This window comes from Rhinoderma darwinii, chromosome 11 (genome assembly GCF_050947455.1).
Source record: "Rhinoderma darwinii isolate aRhiDar2 chromosome 11, aRhiDar2.hap1, whole genome shotgun sequence".
Lineage (NCBI taxonomy): Eukaryota > Metazoa > Chordata > Amphibia > Anura > Rhinodermatidae > Rhinoderma > Rhinoderma darwinii.
In genome coordinates, this window is record NC_134697.1 from 34,686,529 (window position 1) to 34,706,068 (window position 19,540).

The 19,540-nt window shown below is 40.9% G+C and overlaps 1 protein-coding gene across 3 annotated transcripts in view; it reads right to left on the reverse strand.

Annotated features, from left to right (window-relative positions):
- Nucleotides 1–19,540, reverse strand: part of LZTS2 (leucine zipper tumor suppressor 2) — a 116,449-nt gene that overhangs the window by 18,943 nt on the left and 77,966 nt on the right. Inside the window, exon 1 of one of the 3 annotated variants that reach the window (XM_075841051.1) lies at nt 14,716–14,870. The exons of the other annotated variants lie outside the window; for them this stretch is intronic. The gene's annotated coding sequence lies outside the window, so the exon portion shown is untranslated. Of the gene's footprint in view, nt 1–14,715; nt 14,871–19,540 lie in introns of those variants that run through there. 3 annotated transcript variants of the gene reach the window in all.

Consider the following 19,540-nt stretch of genomic DNA (forward strand, 5'->3'; position numbering starts at 1 on the left):
TCTTCCCATGTCGGAAACAAGCACTAAGGGAAGAAATCAATCTGGTTTACACGACCTATCACGGACTGCTTCTTCAGGGACATTTGAGTGTCAGCCCAGGACAGTGAAACCATACTAGCAATACGTGATTATTTTAGTGAATATGAAATGGTTGGCAGCATTTTTTTTATTAGAGACATTCCATATTCCCTAAATACACAACACGGCATCTAAGCAGCCATGGTCCCCGAGAAATAAAGATTTGTCCCCATGGTAAGTTCATAGAATACTTATCACGGCTTCATAAGCGGTCAATTATCTTAAATAATGTTAAATGTGATCTGAGCAGGAAGGGGATATTGAGGATTAAGTAGGGAACATAATGATGTCATCCAGAATTCTATCTACCTGGGACATTATTATGTTACATGACTGAGCTGTGTTTATAAGTAAATGCTTTATAGTAAATGGGAAGTAATGCTTTTACAGAGCCGATCTCTCTGAAATAAAAAAATAAAATCAGCAGTAAGTATATGACCTTAAAGCGATTGTCCTTAAAGCGATTGTCCAGTTATGAGAATAAAACTGATATGAAATCAGGACCTATAGGTGCGGTTTACCTGCTATTTATTTTCTTAGTACTTGCTGATCAGCTGCTTTTTAGCTTAGCTCGATCACCTCAGAGCTGTAATCTGACTAGGGCTTAGTTGCAGTGCCTACAGGGAGTCTGAGGTAGTCTGAAACAGACCTCCTATCATCATTGGTTCATGCTGCAGCTGCAAGGGCAGAATGATTATAAAGTGTCTAATAACCACCACTGAGAATAAGATGAACATATACGGAGGCCCTAGTACGGGGAGCTTGAAGCGTCGCTTTAAGGCATTCTCTTCCTCTATCCTCAATTGGAGCTATAATGGCAGCCATGTTGGCACCAATTTATCCAGAAATTGAAAAAAACTAGTAAATATCTGAATAGAATTCCTATAACAATACAAATGAAGGACTTTATTACATATGATTTATTTTTTATTTCAGGGGCACATGCTCTTTCTTTTAGACCTCTGGGGCTTTAATGATGTTATATAGACCCTGGAACAGGAGGCCCATTTCATGGCAGTGCCTACAAACAGAAACATCTCACCTCTGCACTTTTTGTAACAGGCTAATACAGATATCATTTTTAATTTTTATTCTTTATTACACTTTTTGTTAGATGCACTAAATGCCCGGGTATAACTTGATCTATTTTATGCCTTGATAAAAGAATCCAGATGAGTGAAGTCTTTAGCCGAGATTTACTATACAATTTTATTATAATGTACCGTTTGTAATGAGTAAGTGGAATGAATTTCTTGATAGATTTAACTACAAAGGGTTTACATCAGACTTTCACCTGTCATTTACGATTCAGAACCATTTAGAGGATAATTCTAAGTGACGTTATGAGGAGATCTGCGTTGCCCATATGGTGGGACCCTGCTGGCTATATTCCCACTGTACCTTCTGGGAAATATTACCTCTGGGAGATGGAGACATTTTCCAGTAGAATGCACATTATACAATACAAAGCTTCTGCTCTAATAACCGCAAATTATCCTAATAACTAGGTATGTTGTGCTAAAATACAAACATATGCCCATATGCCCATATACTGCATTATAACGCTGCTAGTACAGTATATAATATTGTGGGTTGTTTCATTTTTTAACATAATTATTCTATTAAAAAGAAACTCAACCGGAAACTGATGACTGTTGAAGGAAAAAAAAATAAAAAATACAGAATATGAAACCACTAAAAATAAACGGAGATGTAAAACTAATTGGATGCAGGTCTAGATCATGTCTAATTTCCATCTATTTTTCTTTCCATCTGTTGTACAGAACAATGGCGATCATTCACACGTGTTGTTACAGGTGCGGTGAGCTTCCAGGATAACATCTGCACTCCCATTAGCTGATTAGAAGCTACAAAGCCTTGGACCTTGCAGGGGAAATCATTTATAAGTTCGTAACATGCTTTGTGATGTTCTCTGCAAAAAAACAGTCAACGATTCCGAACGTCATAGAATAGAGAACAACACAAAAATAACTACGCGCTATGGTCACGCTCACCTTGTGCTTCCTGCTTCATCATTTCCTATAGCGTTGCCAGTCTCCCTGATTTGCTCAGCTTCCTTCCTAAGCAAAAGTGAGGCAACAAGAGAATATCTGTAGCCCTTCCCCAACACCCAGCTGGATCAAAAACTTCCTGTACCCTGTAATTTCAAACTCTCCCTCCTGCAATTGATAAACACATACACATAAAACAAAAAGATAGCTAAATGGATCGCTTTTCTGAAACCCATTTTTTACAGTGAAGAACCCCATAAATGCAGATTGCAGATATAGACACATGGCGGCCTTCAGTCACTGATGAGGGGTGCGAGCGAATAGGTGCTATTAGACAAACAGCACTATATTTTTATGTCCCGTTTAGGTTAACCGTACTAAAGACCTATCCCTACAATATGCTGCCCGTATATAAAGGCAGCATCTTATGGTGACCGATCGGTTTTAAACTACAGGACCAGGTATGAAAAGTTCACGAGACAGACTTCTGCATAGACCTCGGCATATTTATACATAAGTTCACCCTTAAATGGTCTCTTTCATATTACATAGTCCTTATTTCTGTAATCTATTTTGATAAACGCAGTTTATCTTTTTCATTGATAGAATTGTTCGCCTATGAAACCACCAAATTCTGTATGTAACTACAATGTGTATAAGTTAGGTATCCTTTAATATATACCTTACTTGCCTTGGCAGCAGCTGACTGGCATTGGCTCCTCGAATTCACAGAATTTCTGTACTTACAAACATATAGCACTGTGTTTTTTAACATCTCTATGCTGGTTTCTAGCCCCGTAAAATTAAATTTACATATAAACCCCCTTCGACAAAGCTCTTGCACAGGTCAAAGGTCTCAAAACAGTCTTCTTGACCCTTATCCGGCCTGTAGCACAGCTGGTTACACAGGCAGATAAAATCGCTGTCTGCAATAGATCACTATATATGTATCATATCCATAAAGCTTGCTATAAGAGTGTGTAAGAAGACTGTACCCCTGCAGAATGTGGTCAATGTCCGACTAAATGTCGAAAACTTGCATATGAAACTCTGAGCACTCTTGGTGCTCATTTATACAAGACTGATTTGTAGAAAGTATTGCATCCTGTGGAGCTGTATTCATTCGCACCCTCACACTCCTTAGCACTGTGTTACAGGGGAGTCTGTGGGATGCATTTGTAGAAGGTTAACAAGGAAACAAGCAGCATTTGTGCTAATAATGCCATTTGGGCGACACACATCGTAAACTCGGACTGCAATGTGTGCTCTAATTGCTCTAACACTTCCTAAACAACTGTTTTGCTGTAACATCCATTACCGTACACACAAACTGTCTCATTGTCCGTGAACGGTTATATGAGGAGTCTCATGGCGTCAACAGACACTTGTCAAAAATGTTGCAGATCTACATTCTTAGACCAAAAGCGGAGATTGTTCTGTGTTTCTCATTTGACATTCCGTTGTGTGAAAAAGCTGTTCCAACACACACAACCCAATGTTCGGAAGGCGAAAAAAAGAAGTACCAAAAAAAGTTAGAAATTTGTTTAAATTATGGAGCATTATCGTAGAGCTCCTTCCTTACATTTCTATTTAGCGTAAGCCAGTGGATCCATGCCACGCTTAGCAGTATATATTCTCATAGATAAGGCTATATTCACAAAGTATTACAATAATATATAGTATTTTAACTACACTGAATGACAAAAATAATGCACTTTGGCCAACAGATCTTTCTTCTTCGACAGATGACCATACATGAACCACTAGTGGGAACGCAGCCTAACATAAGATTGGTATCGGCGATAATGTGCCCACCCCTGCAGAGCCAATTATGCCTAAAGAAAAAAACAGAATAACTGCAGGTCTCTATGGCGTTTTATGGTTTAATTGGATTATTTTGGCAGCTTCACTTCCCTAACTAGGACCCATGCCTCCCGCTGCGGAGACATATAGTTAGGTAAACCTACTCTGATGTCGGAAGGTCCCCACCTAGGTTACGTAGCTTGACAGGTCGTATAAGAACTCGAATTCGATGTTACAATAGAATTTGAACTAGGCAAATCAGTCGTGAATTTTGAGTATTGGCTAGTAACTTGGCAACTCTTCCAAAAAGGTTTAGCAGCTTGAGATCACCATAGGACTGGATGTGGCCATTTTCGCAACGTAAATTTGGTTTTAGACACTCATAACAACTGGAAGTCACTGTGGGGCAAAATATATAGACACCAACTTTTTATTAAGGTCCTTCTCAGAACATTACCACATACATATCTACACTTTCCAGATCTTTGAAATGATGGAAAGACAAAAACAAGACGAAAAGATCTAAAGTAAAAGGTTCAGCGCTACCAATAGTATGCCCAAAGTGTTGCACTTTCCATGAAGAACCTACAAAGTGCTAACCAGGACAAGTGAATGTGATCTTATATCACATATGGTGTGAACTTATTAAATACTAAAGTCAAAAACCAGGGATTCAAGATTGAAGAGTGGTCATTGTAAAGCAACCAGAAATACTGTACGTTCCCAGTGCCCAAAGTAAGAAGAAATTCTGTGTTACATTGTAGCACGTGAGTTACAGTTTATTTTTTAACTATTTTATAGCCTATGTGGGGTTTTGCATTTAAATAATTGCTTATCTACTTTACATATTTCATATCAATATGAAAACTTGCACCTAAGATGGGCATGCAAAACCTGCTCTTGCCGTTTCTCATGAAAAAGGTCCAAAATATAATGCAAGTCTAATTCACTAAAGGATTATAATGTTATGTGCCAACATGTAGTTTAAAAATAAAAGTAGGGATCTCAGACGGTTTAACAAATATAAAACCCAATAAAAAACGGGATATCAAAATCAACTTTCTGAAGCTGGCCTAAAACGGAAAACCATAACTCCCAACATGTGAATGTCCATTTGCAGGACAGTTTTAAGTCCATTTCGGCACTAATCAAACTTTTGCATTGTTTCGCACGTTCCTTGAAATTTTTTTTTTTTAAAAACGGTAAGTTTGAAACATGAATGAGACTCATGTAGTAAACTATGTGTCACGCGGTGCGTGGATAATAGGACTGCCACGGGGCCTGCAGAGGACGGTGTGAACGCAAGGGATTTGACATGGGGCTAAACTGGGGAGTGGGGTCTAAGGGCAACCCAGGTATTCATCCTATAACTCCTATACAGAGATCTGGACTTTACATTCCGGGGATAGTGACCTAGGGTTCCCCAGCAGCAGGGTGTGAGAGAATTTCTATTAATCCAGTGCGCACTGGTCAGAAACTTCCATGACTTATGATGTAAAAAAAGAAAGAAAAACACCAAAGAGTCTGGCACTGGGATCATAGGTGGGTGTCCAGCAGCAACTACCTAGGACCTGAAGTCTAATCTCTCGTCCCCATGCCAGGTCCTACATTATTGCAGCGAGGCTGTAAAGACATTGGCACCAAGAATTGGATGCTACAACAGAGCAGAGCAGTAACTTGCTCTTCCTGGGCTTCAATGCAAATTTTGTAACAGGGCCCCGCACCTACCCTGTGCATTTATAACATGGCTCCAATACTGCTGTGGCATAGCCCTTAGGGTATGTGCACACACACTAATTACGTCCGTAATTGACGGACGTATTTCGGTCGCAAGTAACGGACCGAACACAGTGCAGGGAGCCGGGCTCCTAGCATCATACTTATGTACGACGCTAGGAATCCCTGCCTCTCCGTGGAAATACTGTCCCGTACTGAAAACATGATTACAGTACGGGACAGTTGTCTGGCAGCGAGGCAGGGACTCCTAGCGTCGTACATAAGTATGATGCTAGGAGCCCGGCTCCCTGCAGTGTGTTCGGTCCGGTACTTGCGGCCGAAATACGTCCGTCAATTACGGACGTAATTAGTGTGTGTGCACATACCCTTAGAGGGTGCCACATAATAAGTCTTCTTATAGGACACCCCATATAGCTACACTATTGTGTCAGCTTCTACACAGCTGGGGACACCAGCAGTGATAGTGTAAATATGTTATCAGAATTTTTTATAAATCGGAACCGCAGAGGGGCCAGATTATCGGAATTTTACGGTATACTACAAACAGTATAAACCTAAATAATCTTGCAATGTACTAATCTGTCCCATACCATCCAAATGTACGTGCGTAAACTACTGAATTTCTTCGGTCTATAAAAGGGTTCTCCAGGATTATAAAACATGGCTGTTTTCACCCAAAAACAGCGCCACACCTGTCCATGGGTTGTGTCTGGTATTGCAGTTCCATTAAAGTGAATAGGGTTGAACTGCCATACCACCCACAACCTGTGTGGCACTGTTTTTGGAAGAAAGCAGCCATGTTTTTGTAATACAAGACAACTTCTTTAACGATCAACATTTAAAAGTACGGACATTGTGACTAGCACTTATAGGACAACCAGTGGCGCATGCAGTGCCATGGGTCACAGTGGCTGGCACACTGTTTTTGGGGGCATTTGCAGCTTGATCTAGTATTGGAATTTTGGAGCCACTCGAAAAGTGGCATAAAAGTCTTACTACAGAAAGCCTTATTATTTATCTGCGAATGTTGGAGGGTATGCAGTACAGAATAAAATTACAGTAGATTAGCTAGTGATACCAACAGGACATAACCCACTAGGGAAGTGTTACGGGCTGTATGCAGGAGTAATGGAAAAATACTTGTAGATGATTCAAGACGGACAAATACGATTTCAATTCTGTCTCTCAGGCACTGACCTCTAAGACCTGCGTAGATGTGGGAGAAAAAGCCCAGCCCCCACCATTACAATTGCTGTGGGGCATTGTTCAGGGAGTATGGAAATGATCGCTCTGCTTTTGTTCCTTGCTTGTTTGTCATGCCGCCTGTATAGAGCAACAGAAATAATAGCTGCACAACTTCTGGGTTTAACAAGAATTCACTCTGGGTAGCAACGCGGATTCTGATTCAGAGTCGATACCTGTAAAAGTTTAATTTCCCCTTACTATGACGTAGTTGCAGATATTTACTGCGGTTTTAACCTATGCTGTGAAACCGAATGCAAATCATCGTTGTTAATGTGATCAGCCACTTAATGCACACAACCGGATTACAGCTCCGTACAACCCCCCGGGTGGTACGGCACCCATAGCAGAGTATGGGGCAATACTGTACTTTGGCACCATACGGCACCTACAGCTCGGTAGTATGTAGCTGTAGGGACTTTGTTCGCCGCTGTACAGGCTTCGTGCTCACGGCTCTGCTATGTGCTACTGCTGAAATACGTCATCGGAACGGCTTTAAATAGACCAACTCTTATTTTAGCATTCAGCCGTTACTTAAAATGTAAAAAGGAATTGTCAAGTGAATTGTAAACAAGTCAATTCTAGTAACCATGAAATGATGAGGGTTGTCAGGTGCTCGAACTCCGAACAGTGAGATCCAGCAGTGATGTGTCCTTGGAAATCATTTTAAAATGTTGGCAAGCGTGTTATCATGGTGTGTGGCCCCAAAACAAGCGCACGGCCTGAGAATAATATAACCTAATCAAAATCAATTGCATCACTGCTGGGAATGCTCGTTAGGCCTCATCCACATGGCAGAACGTTGTCAATAGGGTATGTCCCTACACAGTCCGACATATAGGGGACAGTATCAGTGTTGGGACACTCCCTATTTGCAAGGGAATGGTAATACTCTGTTTTCAATTTATTAATACATTTTCAGACGGAACAACAGAGGAGCGTAATTCTACAGAATTGTTTTTTCATTGGAAATAGAAGCATTTTTCAAAACAGAAATGATAGGTCCTCTTTAATATAGGACCTATATCAAAGTATCAGCCTATGATACGATTGTTTCACATAGATTGGCAGAGCCCCTTTAAAAGTAAACTCTTACTTCCCCATGTACGTCTGATTATCTGTAGCGTTTGATAATCCAGAATACACATACAGATCTCCGCCTTCATATATCCACATGACTGAATCTCTAGATTGTGTCACACCTCACTGATCATAGATCACATTTCACTGCCTCTGGACAAAAAAAATACAACGTCAAAAGATCAAAGTGGGAGAAAGTGACCAAGTGGAACATCCTTCCTAATAATTACTCTCTAAACCTCCTTCACCTTTACATACAAACTCCATTAATCACCAATTAACCCGCTCTTCCATATACAGTACACGGCCTTATATACAGGTGTCATCTGGTCCTGAGTAAGCATTGCTGTTCTCTACAGATCAGATATTTTTCAAACTGCACAAATGCACACCCCCAGCCTGGGACAAGTTGGTTTAGTCCCTCACATGTGCTTTAAGGCTTCATGCACACGACTGCGCAATGGCGTCTGCAATTTATTTGCATTTTTTGGTGATAAATTGGGGACCCATTCATTTCTATGGCCCCATGTACATGACCGTGGTTTTCACAGACCCAGCATGGGCTGGGACTGCGAACCTGGATCTCAAAAACCCAGGACAAGTAATGTTATGGTCCGGATTTGCGGCTTGACTAAACAGGTAAAATAATTTTTTTTGTTAAGGATCCGTGAATCCTGAGGACGCATTGATGCACAACAAATTTATTTTCCAGTCAAATGGACCGCAAAAGATCCTTGGTTTTGTGCACCGTAAAATAACTACGGTCGTGTGCGTGAGGCCTAAGACATAAATAAAGCGGATTTATAGTAGAAAAAAATTCATTCAACTCTTCAACATTTTTAAGATCTCTATTTGCAGTAAGTGAATAGAAACGTATCTAATTTAAGCAATCCTCTGCTAGCCAAATACACCGGCAGCATCACAAATGTTATAGTTTGTTACAATGTGTCAGTGTAGACACAATGTATCAGCTTGGAACCAAAAACAGGTTAGCTCACAGAGGACTGTCTAGACTACATACAGTTGTATCCACGTCTTTATTTAAAAAAAAAGAGGGATTAGTGTGTTTGTGTAACTTTGTAAATACTTTTTATTAAAAATTATTTTTACTTTTTAAGACACAGCTGCTCTGTATTCTTTATGAACTTAGATGTGATGGATAACAGGTGGATCCTGAGTGTCAGAGGCCCGCTGTCCCTGAACCAGACAGGTTCGCGGGACTGACAGATTCAGTTAATAGCGCTAGATACAGCTGCTCTGTATAGAGAAAACAGAGCAGCTGTATCTAAAAAATAAAAAGTATTCTTAAAAGTAATTTTAAAAGTATTTACAATGTTACACAAAACACACTGACCCCTTTTTATTAAAAAAATAAATATCGTTTTTCCTTTCAAAATGTTTACAAAGCCTTTAAATAAAAGGAAACAATGTTGTCCACCTTCCTCATCTAGCAGCAATGCAATACGGGGTGCCAGCTCACGTGATGAATGTGGGTGACACATGACAATCTCGAGAAGAGCAAGGAGATCTGCAAGTGTCACCCACAAGCCATTATTTTCCAATCACCCAAACATATTCAGACAGCTAGTCAGGAAACAGAAGGACCACACAAATATTAACTAGAGTATAAGTGGCTTAATACAGCTTCTGTTGGAGTTTCCCTTTAAATATTCTAATCAGGCGTTTCTTAGTTATATGTGTTTCTGGGAAAGCAGAGTGTTATCCAATATGACCTCCAATAAAGCACCCAGCGGTTGCCATCCAACTTCTCTAGAGTCCTGAAGAGTAAATCCATCTAAGAGGAGATAAGGGAGTAAAGAATATGTTTCATTGGCAACATGTCTTGTAAGGTGGAATGTTAGGCGACTACCCCAATATTGGCATTCACCCAGATCTCCCAGGAGACAGATTACAAAATGTGTTTTATTTATTTATTTACTGGCGACTTACTTTACTTACTTTTTTTGTTGTTATCCCTTTAGGATCTTAGACATTTATGGCTGCCCCACCAGGTGGGATCGGTGTCGGGGGGACCCGCCTTCTGCAGATAGGTGTAGGTCCCACCTCCGGAACCTACACCTATCAGATATTTATGTAGATATCCCATAAAAGTCTATAATGAGAATACCCCTTTAACGTTGGCATGGTCTGATAGGTAAATTAAAATGACAGTTACATAGGATCCCTTGTAGACTGTGCCTCCTCCTCATCTATAGATCATTGTAACATAGTGGCTTTAAAAAGCGTCAACTAAAAGCAGACCGAACATATGCAAAAAGCTTTGGGAGGAAAAACAAGGTGAAAATAAAACCCCACGACCCCTAGCATAACACCAGCATAGACGCAGTATTAATTACAGTTACACGTCATTTGTAGAACATATCATTGTGTAATGCATGTGATTAACAACAAGTTTACCAAAATCTAAAGACTTAGCAACTGGCGCGCACATCACTTATTGCATTCATTATAATGATTAAAGGAGTAATTGTCGTTTCAACTTATTTCCCAAAAATCAATAGTACAAGAGTCAGTCTCTCTCTCTCTCTATTGACTGTTAAAATCGGTCTGCAGTGAGATAGTGATGAAGACGGATTATCTCTCACTACAAGATCAGGTTACAGCTGTTGCCCATAAAAGTCTATGGATAGGGGAGAGGGATGAGAGCGGACGCGTGTGTGTGCGCGTGTACGGCCCTCCTTACGTCAAATTTTCGCCTTCCGTACGTTGATGTATACCTTCAACAGAAGGCTGCAATATATCCCACTGTATGGTATACAGTGGGATACATCACCCAGGGACTGTTTTTCTTGTGCAGCCTGCATATATGGAGAACATGGACAGCTCGATCTCCAGTCTCTCTCCTTATAAATGCTTATTTAAGCCTAATTCTTTATAGGCTCTGTATCCATCCATCTGTCCAGGGACAAATGCTGGATTTATAAAGGGGGGGTTTCAAGTGCAATGGTGGATGCCAAAAGTCCCCCCGATTATACTCACTTTGCCAACATCCTTCATCACCCATTTTAATGAAGGGATGGTCACTGCACCTTCCTTCTGTTGAACGGTGGGGGTCCCGGGGTTGGATCCCCACTGATCATATATTGATGGCCTAACCGAAGTATAGGTCAGCAATAAAAAAAAAACCTGTAAACCCCTTTAAATGTTAAAAAGGTCTGCCTGCAGCTGCTCATTAAGGGTGCTCACTGCATAGGGATTTCTACGGATCACACTGACCTCAGTAATAAAATACGGAGAACTCTACTTAGTGAACTGCTTAGGCCCCATGCACACGACCGTAGAATTCATCCATAATTACAGACAAATTAATTTCTATTGCCCACAGATACCTTCCCGTATATTTACAGAAAGGTGTTGGTGCCATAAAAAGGCTCCGCAGAAGATAGGACGTGTCCTATTTTTTGCTTTTTACAGACTAAACTCCCATACTTTATATGGGAGCACGGCCCGAAATTGCGGGTGGCTGCCAGCTGCCTGCCGTGTCCGTAATCACAGACCATGATTACGGGCAGTCGTGTGCATATGGCCTTAGAAAGGGATTTCTGGGTGCTAGGTAGCCCCTCCTGCCCTAAAGTTTGCCCATGCTATCTATAGACATATCTCAAATATGAGATCTATACAGCACATCTACATTTCATATTTATTTAATCTAATATCGATCTCATAATGATCTATATTAAATCTATCTAGTTTTGTACCTATTGACATGCTAAGGGCACTTTACACGGGCAGCAGCAGGTCGATCAGCACTTGTTAACTCCATTTAAGTGGAGCAATGATCAGGAGTATGGGAGCAATGATTAGGAACGAGCGTTCGTACGAGTGCTCGTTCGTCCGAACATTGGCCTGTGTAATAGGGAGTACTTGCTAATATACATTCCGGACCCCCGTCATGCCAATTATGAGATTTTAATAGAGTTTTACAGCTCTGCCGGGGACCGGAAGTCTAGTTGCACAGTTTTCCTTCGTCGTCATGTGACCGACCCCGCTGTATTCTATATAAATCACTGTACTACTGCTCCTGCTTGTACATAGAGTACAGCGGGGCCGAACAAATGAAGAAGATTCGTATCATCATGAAGGAAGATTGTGCAACTAGACTTTTGGTCCCCCGCCAGGGTTATAAAACTATTAAAATCTCATAATCAGCGTGACGGGGACCGGAATGTATATTAGTGAGTGTACTCACTTATTGCAGGGAGTACACTGCGAATACATTTTGGTCCCCACATAAACCCTTTAAGTGATAGTCAAGCTACAATCTTAATGAAACTTTTAGAGTGTAGAAAATTTTTAGAACATAAGAGATTCCAGTGCACAATTTGGAATATAAGACGCCAATGTATAAATAAACGCCAATGTATCCAGAATGGATGACGTTTTCTTTCCAGCAGTGCCTGCAGTGAGTCATCCTAACCCCTGGCTTCTATCCTTTCATCCACTATTCAAGCGTAGGGGTTTTTTTTAAGCGTCTTCACGTTGGGTTTTGGATAGAACATTGTGGATGATTACAATTATGTCACATGGCCGCTCAGATATCCCCCAAATGACAGCGCAACATCAGGCATAACCGCAGAGAAGTCGAGTCAGGTCCTAAGAGGTGTTCGGACATGGCTTCCTCCATTACAATAAAACAAGGCCAAGAAAAGAAAGAAAATCATTGCAGGAACCGCCTGCTATACAGGGAATTCTGACTTTCCCTAAGGTTCAACTGCAAAACAAATCTGCAGGAATATCCTTTAAAAGCAAGCAGGGCTGGGACGAGAGAAAAAACAATCCAGTGCATAACAGGAAATGTTAATCAAAACGCGGCAAGAGACATCAACGGACATGGTTTCAAATTTTAAACAAATACAATTTTCACAGGACTGTGAAATACAGGCCTTAAACTAATCTTGTAGTACAAATGTAGCAGAGCTGAGTTTATCATTTTGATCACGAGATCACATTAGGGGAGAGTTACTAAAACTAGTGCTAAGAAAAAGTGGAGCAGTTACCTAAACCAAACAATCAGATTGGCGCGCTCATCTTGCAGAGGACATTTGGAAAATTAAAGTAGTACCCTAATTGGTTGTTATGGGTAACTGCTCCACTTTTCCAGTGCACTATTTTTGATAATTATTTTGAAATGTGTTTACTGTGGTTTTCAGTTGTAACAAAAGCTTCTAGATTATCTTTACTCCACTCTATCAGAATTATGCAGCTTCAAAAGTGTTGAATGGCAAATTCAGCTCCACTACATCTGAATAGGTCTACAATCCAGCATGAAAAGCTGCTCTTATTCCACTATGACTTTCACCAGTGACCTCAATACTGCAAAATAATGAATGCAGCAAACGTTTTATTCCCTGTGGCCATCTCAGACTACAGTAGCCTAATTAAAATCATACATGACCTGAAATATGGGATTTGTGTTGCAGCGCAGAGCTCATTGATGTGAAAGAGTGGTATAAAAAAGGAAAGGCAGGAAATCGCTTTCCCACAAACCTGGACACTGGGTCAATGCAGAAAGGGCCTGGATACCATAAATCTGAGCTATTGCTCCACAGCCGCTCCAGGACGTGCTTTGAACTGATCAGCCATTGGCTGCGGTTTGTTTCCTCTGTATGCCATCGAAAATAAAACTATGAAACAGGAGCCGTGGATTATTGATCCCATATGACATAAAATGGACTCACTGAACGATAAGCATCCCAGACTAATCCTATTTTACCAATTGCTTCCATTCACATCACTTAAGTATTTGGACCATTGACAGGAAGAAGTGTTTACAGCTAAACACAATGATCATGTACATCATAATGCTAAACACTCTGCGTACAACCTTTTACAAACCACTGCATTGCATTACATAGTGTGTGTGAGTGTGAGTGTGTGTGTGTGTGATATATACACAATCCTCTGCTGACATTCTCTACATACAAACTGTCCCTAATCAAAAATGACAATCTAGCTGGCAGGTGTCAATTTACTAGACATGAATCATCTATCATATGGAGAAAAACTCAACAATAATGATACATACAGCCTAATCTTTCCATGTAATCTTCCATAATGTATAGACCGATGTAGCAGAGCCTAGACATCTTAAGGGGTATATCTGAGCAGTGGGGGCACCAACAAGCTGCTCTGCCTTGGCAAGATTTAGATATAGGGCATCAAACTGAATCTCTGCCCCCAGTGAAGAACAACCCAGCTACGATTGTCAATGTGATATTACCAAGTGTAATTGGTACTTTTGCCATAGGTTTTCGGGTAAATCTATTAAGTTATCTCAATTAAACAAGGAAATGACAAGTTCAGCTTGTTCTAGAATCCACAAAAACCCAGCTAAAGAAATGTATATGAGATAACCGACCCGCAGAGAAGGTGCACAGACTCCCCTTCAATTATTTTTGGGTGAATAGTTTTGAAAGTGATCCAGGGGATGACCAAAATAATCTCCTCTATATGGAAAGAGCCAGGTCCAGACTGGAAACTTGAGACATGAAAGTACTTTCTAATATGTAACCTCCAAGTACATATGTAAACGAGTCACATTTTCCAAGCCCAGCTGTCTGAATGAGACTTTCTTTGTCTCACACTTTCTTAAAAGCTGTTAAGTTTGTGTAAAAGTCTCAGTATCAGAGATTCCAACATAAACATCCGGAGTATCTGTGTCTGGGACTGCAGGACATTACCCCATTCAGTGCCCAATCTGCTTTTCTGGCTCCCCTGAAATGTGCCTGTAACCTGCGCTTACCTTTCCTTTCCTTCCCCATGGTCTCCAGGATTTTGTAAATTCTAGAACGTGGACTGTACAGCTCGAGGATCCGCAGCCTCCTTCCCTATTATCGGACACACTTTCCAGATAGCAAAGTCTTTGGCTCAGGTTCTTGTTAAACTGATCAAGTTTGAAAATGCTTCTCTCCTCTCTCGTTGCTGGCTCACTCCCACCCCCATCCTCTTGTCAGGACTACCCCCCTCCTCCCAGGACTGACTGTATATCCAGCCCACTGCCTGGATCTGTCCCTTCAGTGGCCTCAAAGGAGAGAAAAAACAGACAGGCTACCAGGACTAGTCAGTGACCACCAACAGTCAGGCAACGGTTACTGTATCACACAAATGCAGCTTTTGTATCATTCACAACAGTTTAGTACTGACCTAAATAACTTTAGCTCCGCAGCAGAATATCCACCAGCAATATATGTAAAGTTCTGCCTAGAAATGGGAGTCTCCGCTGTCAATGAATGTACATTATAGGATTAGAAGTTTGCATGGACAGGACACACTATCAAAGTTTGCATTTGAGTTGCTGTGTGTGTGTGTGTGCGTGTGTGCGTGTGCGTGTGCGTGTGTGCGTGTGCGTGTGCGTGTGTGCGTGTGTGAATGCATAAGGTCCCATGCAGACGACCGTACTTTTATCCATCCGTAAATACGTATCCGTAGTCATCCGCAGCCTATGTGCATATACAGAAAGGTATCACCAAATACAGTCCGTCGTGAATCCGCAATGCATCCGTAGATACGGATCCACAAAAAGAAAAAATTATGTGAATCATCTGCGAACCTGGCCTAGCAATGCTTCTGTAATTACGGAAGTTCCCATAGACTTCTACTGGAAGTCCGTACCGAAATTACGGGCAAAAAAAGGACAGGTTCTTCATTTCTACGGCACGGACACCCATCCGTAAAAATACAGAAAGGTGTCCGTAGCCCATAGAAATGAATGGGTCCGTAAATACGGTCTGTAATTATGGATGAAAAATACGGTTGTGTGCATGTGGCATTACATTATACAATGTTCATAGCTATGGAAGATGACATTTCTATCTAAATAAATTATGATACTTAAGAAAAGAAATAGAAAATGTATAGGTAAAGATATGTAATAAATCAAGAGATAAAACTCCACTTAATGGGGCTTTTCCAGCATTAGAAGTGATGGCATATCGCTAGGATATGCCATCACTTACCAATCAGTGGGCGACTAACCAATCCTTAGAATGAAGGGGCTGCAGTGCCGTGCAGGGAACTGCAATACAGTCTCATCGACTAGAGTTTAGCGTTGTTACAGTTCCATACACAATGGGTGGATGGAAGAGACGCCATGCAGGAGAATCGACGTAGGTTGCAGAGGTCAGACCCCCACCGATCATGTAGTGATAGCATACCCAAGCAATATGCCACCTATTTTTTTTAAGGAAATTCGCTATTAGAGAAGTTTATGCCACATGGACAGCCGGCTCTTATCAAAAACTCCAAACCCAAGTTGTGGCAGCCCATTCAAATGAAAGGGTTACCATGTACTTTATGGTTGTGACAAGTCTAGCAGAATGAGGGCTGCTCTTTGCAGTTACTCTCCACTGGCTAATAAAGAGGGTCCCAAGTGGTTATTCAATTGGCATAACCACTTTAAAGCTGAATGTTGGGTAGAGTTCTTCTTCAAAGCCATTATTAGTCATGACCCTAAACGACGGTTACAAAGCAGCGCTCAGAGTAATTTGTGTGTAACATTGGTAGGCTACACAAATATTTCGGCACTCATAAATTAGAAGGCAGCGTAGTGTGGTTAAAATTTGTTGATAAGTCTTGGCGAGAATCTGATGAACATTTTCATAAGGAGGATTCTGGTTTCCAGCAAGGAGAAGTTTCCTCCTGGCTGAGCGAGAACCATCATTGATGCCTAGCGAAAGCTCGTCGCGACCTTAAGCTGTGCCCCTTCCAAAGGTCCAGACAGTCATGGAGAGGTCAAAGTGGTGAATGTCCCCGGTTTATCTTTCGGACTACTTCTTTCAGCAACAAAACGCAGCCCGTTAGAAGTGTAGCTATCCAATGGGTTAAATTATCTCATAACCAAAACTGATCAAACTGGTTCCTAAAGCATTCATATACAGCTCTTATGAATATTCCTACAAAAATGGCTGTCTTGAATCATCAGGACAGGTAGTCTTCAAAACTACAAAAGAAAGCCCTTGACGTATGCATTATTCCAGACAGTAGTCGATGTTCTTGCTGCTATACAGTACACTTTGGAAGAATTATAATGGCAGATATTTTTAATACACAGAAACATCATGAGTTTAGTGTTGAAAAGCAAAAAAAATAATGATAAAATAAAAGTACCACGTGCCTATTGTCTACAGGAGATACTACTCCACTTTACAAAATTATTCTAAAAAACATAAATGCAGACTAAATGGCCATCATTACATATGGCTGTAATTACACATCATGCCAAGATCGGTTATTATCTAATCTTCGCAGTGCGGTGGAGCTGTCACTTAACCACATTGCAAAACATCCATTATTCATGTGGCCTAAAATACAGGAACAGAATACATCCCTGAATGATCTCCATGCAAGCGAACAAATATCTCCGGCAGCTAGACTCATTTTATTACTTTTGAGTGTGCATATGATCCTTTTTTTTTGCTACAATTTAAAGTGGCAGTAAACAAAATACAGGGTTGGCCATTTATATGGATACACCTAAATAAAATGGGAATGGTTGGTGATATTAACTTCCTGTTTGTGGCACATTAGTATATGGGAGGGGGAAACTTTTCAAGCTGGGTGTTGACCATGGCGACGATTTTGAAGTTGGCCATTTTGTATCCAACTTTAGTTTTTTCAATGGGAAGAGGGTCATGTGACACATCAAACTTATCGAGAATTTCACAAGAAAAACAATGATGTGCTTGGTTTTAACGTTACTTTATTCTTTCATGAGTTATTTATTTGTGTGATTTAACGAATCTCATCCACACGCACCGCAAAATTTCCAAGCAGAAATTCACACGCGGTGCGTATTTTTCATGGCGCAGCATGTCAATTCCTGCTGCGGAAAGTGGACTGAATTTTTCCCAATTTTCTGCAGCAATTCCGTTACGTGTGGACGAGCTCTTACTATATAGGAGAAGGCTTTGCTGTCCTCAAATGTTTTGTGTGTCCGGCCATTTTGGTTGTTTCATAGCACAAACTTCCTGATCACTAAACAGAATTTGAAAAGGTTTCTTTAGGATCACATTTTATTTTAGGTTTCTTACTTTCTCAAGATAATAATAATCCTGTCTATAGGGTCAGTCGTATCATCCTCTGGGAAACCTCAATTAGAAAGGTAGCATTTTTAACTCTTCCACTCTATTGTTTTCCTCCACTGGTGCCCGGTAGCCCATTTTTCAGGCAAGAACAAGTTTAAGGGGAGGGGGCCTATATTTGAAAAGGTCTATGGGGAGGAGCTTGTAGACTAAGGCTTTATTCATACAGGCTTATTTTACCAATATTCAACAGTCTGTATTCTGGATGGATGTTACACCTGGATTCCCTGCAGTTCTACTGAGGAATCAATGGTGACCCACAGTGTGTCCCAGGTATACAGACTGTTAAATAGGGGTACAATAAACCCATCTCAATGAGGCCGAATTCAGTGAGGGCTTTGACCAACTACTTACCTTATTCAAGGCGAACGTAGTATATGTCCGTGTAACGGATGTTTTTTTACGGCCATCACACGGGCACATGTATTTCAAATGGGACCATTTTTCTCTCTGCTTTTTTTTTTTAATGGTTGAAGGGCCTGTGAAAAAAACAGGACATGTCCTAATTTCGTCAGTTTTCACAGATCCCTCAATAGACTCAAGTCTATTTAGGATCTGTAAAAACGGGTCCCGCACAGGTGGAACTTGGACGTGAAAAACTGCAGTTTTTCACTCACATCCGAGTTTGCACTCGTTTGTATGAATCTGGCCTCAGTAAGCAGTGAGGTTCTGAAATAGACAAGTTAATAGTCAGCATGTTGGGCAGGACGGCAAATGTATTCTTAAGGTATATTCCCACAGGCAGGACACGCTGCAGATTTTCTGCAACAGAAGATCTGCAGCAGAATCTCAAGAAAAACGCTGGTAAATCGGTCACAAAAATCTGAACCAAATAGTGTGTTTTTCATGCTTACATTTCTGCGGAAACCCTGCTGTTTTCCCGCAGCGATTTTTAACAGCGGATTTAGCGTTAAACATTAATTATAGCAAAGTATATGTGCACCTGCGGATTTCCAACATTTTGTTGGTGCTGGAGAAACGCTGTAGAAACTGCAACAAAACAAATCTATTTTGCGAAATGTATACTCCCCATGGGCAGCATCTCCGCACAGAACCAGCAGAAAAAATTGACATGCTGCGGAATTGAAAGTTGCACCGCAGAACACTTTCCGCTTGACTTTTCTGTGTTTTTTTTCGCAGTGTGGGCATGAGATTTTCTAAATCTCATTCACTTTGCCGATACTGTAAATGCTGCGGAATTTTTGCACAGAATTCCATTGCGGAAATGCCACAGCGTTTATGCTACGTGCGAAGTCCTGGACAAGGCCATTAACCCTAATGGGTCTTTCAGTTTGATTAAGATGCTCAGATGGAGTCACTCATCAGTACTGAATCTTCTCTAAATACCGTCCCTCTATGGTTGGGGGCTGGTAAAAAGATAGCCTGTTTGTTCTCCAACTCAGACAAAGAAGGGGGTTAAAGTTTCTGCTGTGTCCCAGTAAAATGGCCTAAGCCCGTCCCCTATATAGCAATGGACGGGGGAGAAGG